The following is a 6,000-nucleotide window of genomic DNA, read 5'->3' as shown; positions in this document are numbered from 1 at the left end:
CCAAGCTAATCACAATTTTCAAGGCTTGCCTTAATTTTGCTATACTCCCATAGCCTGGCAAAAGGCAAAGTTCATCCAGATAAACCTACATAGGAGTGAAACGGCAACTCAAGTCCTGATGGGGAAAATAAATAAAGGTAATATACATACATATTTGTCTTATTTCAGGAACATTGTACCGCAAAAAACAAGATCCCCGGACTGACCCATATAAATTATCAACTACACAAGCACAGGAACTCGAACGATTCCACAAAAACGTATGCTTCCTTTTCTCTCCACAGCTGCCAACTTCGGACGCCACCGTATTAAAGCAAGGGTATGGAAACATACATATATCTAGCGTCATTACATCTGCCGTTCGAATCGCCGACTTTACCACCTTCGTCGAAATTCCAGCAGCTGGTGAGTAAAATGAAGCAAAGAGGTAACGAAGTATTAGTAGGTAGCGGGTGCTAACTCACACCACATTTCCCGGGTTAGTACTAAAACTAACAAAAGAGGACAAACCCTTTTATATATTTAAATACAAACCACCTGATAACTCTTAACATAGGAAACACACCAACCTTTGTTAACCGAATTCAGGAGGAAGTACCAGATGTAATAATTTGTTCAGATAATCTAATAAAAGAGGTACATGAGTGGAGGGTCTCGGAGGTACACTTTTTCCACGACCAAAGGTACATTAGGTTTAAAATATTGAGGCCACTGCCGAAACAAATCCAAACCCAATTGGACTATGTTCGGAAAACAAATAAGAGATAGACTAGGGCATGAAGATGAGGTCATTCGAAGAAAGAAGGAAACAATCGAAGGAACCCTAAGCCTTCTGATGAAAACGCAACTACCATCGAGTACACAGTCGCATTGGCAAACTGTGTTTACATATCAGAAGAAGCACAACAAATCGACAACTCGTTGGTAAAGCAAGTCATCATGAGTTTCTCACCACAAAAAGCAGCGGAACCAGACCAGATCTTCCCGGCTCTACTTCAGAGGGAAGCTGACTATATTTCGTCCAAGCTGATCACAATTTTCAAGGCTTTCTTGAAATTTGCATATACTCCCATAGCCTGACAAGAGGCAAGGGTAGCCTTTATTCCCAAAACTGGGAAGGCAAGCTACGCAAACCAAAAACTTATCGCCCCCATATTCTCATTCTTAGCCAAGACAAGGAAGAACGTACTATCGACACCATGATAAAGAATGACATTCCCGACGACATGCTTAAATTCAAACAACATGCATACGTTAAAGGCAGATCAGTGGAAGATGGGTTCCTGGAGTAATAGGATGTCGACTTCAGACTTTGTGATGTCAAGTAGAAGTTCAGCATCAGCCGCTTTACAGCGATGCAGATTAAGCGAAGCATTTGTTTCTTACGTTCTTTTACTTACAAAGTGCAGTCTGTCCTCATGAATTCTTAAATACTCTTGGCCGTGTGTGTCTCTTGACACCAAGATCGCAAGGCCTCCATACGCCGGACGGTAACTAATGAGCTTCCAGGAGTTAGTCAGCAGATTGAGATTCTGTCTACCAGTATTGTCAGTATGCGCCCTGGGACCACATGGGGCGGGGCGGTGGCACCCTTGCTGAAAATAACTTTCTATAGGAGATCTCCTTTATACTAACAGTCGCCAGTCGGCACCCTTCCCAGACATCAGACTTCGTGAGGGCAAGTAGAAGTTCAGCAGCAGCTGCTTTACTGGGTTAAGCGAAGCTGCTTGCGTTCTTTTTCTGCTGGAATCTTTTTCGTCCTAGCCCAAAGTGCAGTTTGCCCTCACGAATTCTTAAATACTCTTGGCTTTGTGTGTCTGTCTATTGACACCAAGATCGCGAGGCCCCCATACGCCGGACGGTAACTAATGAGTTTCCAGGTGTTAATCAGGAGATGGGATTTTATCTACTGAGCATTTTCAGTATGCGGTCCACAGGGGACGGTGACACCCATGCTGCCAATACCCTTTTATAGGCGATCTCTTTTAAACTAACAATCGCCAGTCGGCAACCTTTCCAGAGTTCGCCAAGGCCATCTATTGCGTTTGAGATTCCTTGTTTTCATAGCAGATGACCTTGATTCCTCTGTGGGGACAGCACTACCGAACTGCGTGTGTTTGATAGGTTCCACGTCGCCCGCAAACTTAACGTCACACAGACGATCTTTAATAAGCATCGGGATCATATCTGCGATGACTGTTATTCGAAGTTCATCTGGTACAATTGGTCTGCCTGTATTCTGCACAGCGCCGCTATCCGTTAGAGAAGATCCGGAAGACACCTTTTGGCTGAAGTTAGCTTGAGAGACTGCTTTAGCTGTGGTTTCTTTCCGGATTTCATTCTAGTCGGCAGTGGAGGAAGAAGGATTGGAGTCCTGGTTTAGGTTGGGTCTCTTGGCCTTGGGATGTGGTTCTTCTGTTGACCTAACCCTCTTCACCGTATTCTTCGATGAGGAAGGGGTTGTTGAGGTAGGAGCCCCACGCCCAGAAACAGAGGCCGATTCCGAGTCAGACTTCCCAACATTCTGGAACCTTGGGTTGATTCATCTCCTTTGCCTTCTGCTCCCTCGACTTTAAAGGGGGACTCTGTTTGAGTAGGACCTCCCTTTAAAGAGGGAATTGAAGTCAGGAGAGTTGAATCCTTCTCAGGTCTCTGAGTAAAGCCACTATCGCTCCCAATGTGACCCTGGCGGTTATAGGAGTCGATGTTGGCTTTGAGCCTAGCTTGGCCTCTACAGCCACCGGGATGAGGGAAAGCTGTTTACATATAGGATTTCTCTTGGGTAGGGGAGGAAGTTTCGCGAACACCACCCTGAAATTAGTCTTGAGTAACATGATTTCCCTCATCGAGATGGACGAGGTTTCCCTGCCGATGAACTTCCTGAAGTAGTTCATCGACCGATGGTCGCTTAGCTGGTACCTCCGATGGTCCTGACTTTAAGGAGTTGTGTGTTTCCGCTGGAATGACTGTGGTGTCCATTTCGTCATCCGATAAGATCTCCTAGACCCAGTAGGTCTAGAAGTTGCCGCTTTTGTTCAGTCAGACTGTCCTTGACAACTTCTAGACAGGGTGCATTTTGTCCGTCCCCACCCAAAAGAACCGTCTCGTTAACAGTATGTTGAGTTTTCCCATTCCTGGTTTTTTCAATTCGTTTTCCATGGCAGCTGTGCAGAGTTGTAGTCATCATTAGGTTTAGATGTGTTTGTTTTTTTTATAATTTTGTTGAATCCATGTGTCATTGATTTAATGGGGGTATGGATGTCGTCCAACATATAGCCCTCCAGTACCATGGCATGTACTGCATTGAGACACTCAGGTTTCAACGAGACTCCGTTCTAATACAGTTGGTACCCTAACTGCAAACCTTGAAACACCGATAGGCACACGTTTGCGTGACACCCCGGCGTTAGGGGGTCTCTAATTCGTAGGATATCGCTACGTGGAAAACCCTTGGTCGGTCACAATTTCCCACGTTCAACACTTCGCGAATGTTGAAAGATTGAAATTGTGGCCTTAAACCGCCGCATCGTGCCATGATTGTTATTCTTGGAGGGGGGGTTTCCCCTCCCCTTGTATATGTCCATACGCACATACGGCGTTTTCTGTATCGCGCACCTTCTCAACCTAAGCTAACCTAGCCTATATGCCATTATCTCGTTGCTTACAGATATAAGAACGAAATTTTGTTAGAAAGCGTACACCTGCATTAAATACTCTTTATGTCAAATGTTTCTCTGTTTCAAAATTTCATATAAAATCTACGATCAAAAAGGTCCACTTGCTTTTCCTTTCGATCCAAGTCAATTTGTCACAATAGATTTCTATCTGTCATTGAAAATATGATTATTTTTTCTAAACTAATCTTCATCATCATTGAACATGATCTCCCCCCAAAAAATATATGTACATATGTCACTGTGTGAACACTAAACTGTTCAGTGAATGGGTGGTGGAATAGAGATGACTTAACAACTTTGTTAAGAGTCTCTCCATGGCTGTTGTCGTCACCGAATGCAAGAGATGAGGATTATGTGGAGATTTGTCTTTGGTTGCAAACTTGAAATGATGACCGACCGACCTATCTTGGGGACAATGGTGGGCAAATTGCTAGAGACTCATGTATTTTTTACACTTTTGTGTATGAGGCCGAGCATTTCTGCCCAAAAGTGCTTGGGGATTGTTTTGTGGGGATTGTTTTGTTTAGTTTTCCGTTGTTACTCTTATGTGGAGAGATCTCCAGATCTCCTACGATTTGTTGTGTTTGCTTTTTTACTTGTTTTGTTGATATTGTTGTTGTTTGACAACTATCTCTCTTGTCATTGATATCGTTATTTTTGTTGTTGTTTGTGATCATATTGTAATAATTTGGTGGATGGATATGAAGGAGATCTTGTTTTGTATTTGTGTGTCATCGTGTTTTTGTTGTTGTCTATCTGGAACTGGTCATAGCTATCCCGTTGCGTTTGTCTATCGTCCAACACAACGGACTAAACTTGTTGTCTTCTATCTCCTGGTTGCAGATCATGTTTTTCCTTTTTTTGTGGAGCCTTACCTAATTTTGAATGCATTTCAGTTCAAGATGTCGTCGTCGTTGTTGTTCTTTGGTTTGTTCTTGGTGATTGCTTCTATATTTGGGCAACAAAGAATAGGCCATGTTTACATTTAGAAATCTCAACAAACAGCTTGAGTTCAACTCTGTTAGTAAATTAATTTTCGTAAATGTTGTGGGAATTGGATAAAATAGAAACAACAACAACAGCACTTTAGATAGACAGACAGTCATTTAGTTGGTCGTTTATTTTGATTGCCAGCTATTATTACCTCATTTGTTCTATGTGTGATCATACACAACAAGATTCTCAAAGACCTGAAGATAATCTCCTGAATTGTCTTTGCTTTTGGAAAGAAAGGGTTTCCCATCATAAATGAGGTATGAAAACTCAAGCAGGTAGGCTACTTCTAAAGGCGTTCAATTTGAAAGTGTATTGGAAAAAATCTAAGTGCTCTACAAATAAAAGAGAATTTGATATTTTTCTAGTAGTCAAGATAGATGAAAAGAAAATATTTGTACAAGAGAAAATAGGGTTTACTTGGGATAAGAAAAGATGGATTTTTCGTGCCCGGACATAACTCACGGTGCTCTTGAAGCAACTTTAAATGGAAGGTGCTTCTTACACCTGGGAAGTTTTTGTGGATTCTGAAACTACAAGTCGGCATTTGCCAATGAATTTTGATACGGATATTTTACCTACACTCGAACAGCCGAATTAGAACTGATTAATGGGGGCTACACCAAAATATTGTCCAATACACAACAGCTAATTCGTGTGGTAAACATGGCAAAAATCTTCAAAATACCGTAATGTGAGGGTTATACCAAAAAAAAAATAGACTTTGAAGCAAACCATTATTTATATTTTATGAATTACCTTCTTTTTATTTTATCTTCACATTTGAATTCACTGTTTAGTATGTAAGTTTGTACATATTCCATACAACTCTGTTTATATTTTCTATGTTTCAAAATTTTAACGGTTTCTATGCAACCCTGTACATATTTCTATTATCATACTATTTGATTACAACATTGTATTTAATACTAAAATACATATCTATGTATGTCTAGACGACTTTTGCGCTTCTCAAACCAAGTACCTTAATAGAATAAAATATAATAAAATCGCTTTGAGATACCAACTAGTCAGCTTTTAATAAGTTTTGGACATTGTACTAGTTGAGAAACCAAGTGGAAGATACCAACCAAAGTACAAAGTTTTAATAAATCGTTTTTTAACATCAGTAATCTTTGTTTTAATGGACATTGGGTATAACCTTAGGCGAAGAACTGCTTCATTGGCGCCCAACGTGGGGCACAACACAGGAACTGCTTCATTGGCGCCCAACGTGGGGCCAAACACAAGAACTGCTTCAACTTCTGTTTCCTTGAGAACACAAAATGTCGAATTACAGCTAATTGAGATGGAAAATGTTGTAAAAATC

This window comes from Musca autumnalis, unplaced genomic scaffold, assembly GCF_047663935.1.
Source record: "Musca autumnalis isolate F117 unplaced genomic scaffold, ASM4766393v1 scaffold_4, whole genome shotgun sequence".
Taxonomy (NCBI): Eukaryota; Metazoa; Arthropoda; class Insecta; order Diptera; family Muscidae; genus Musca; species Musca autumnalis.
The sequence above is the reverse complement of the archived record's forward strand: the minus strand, read 5'-3'. Positions refer to the sequence as shown.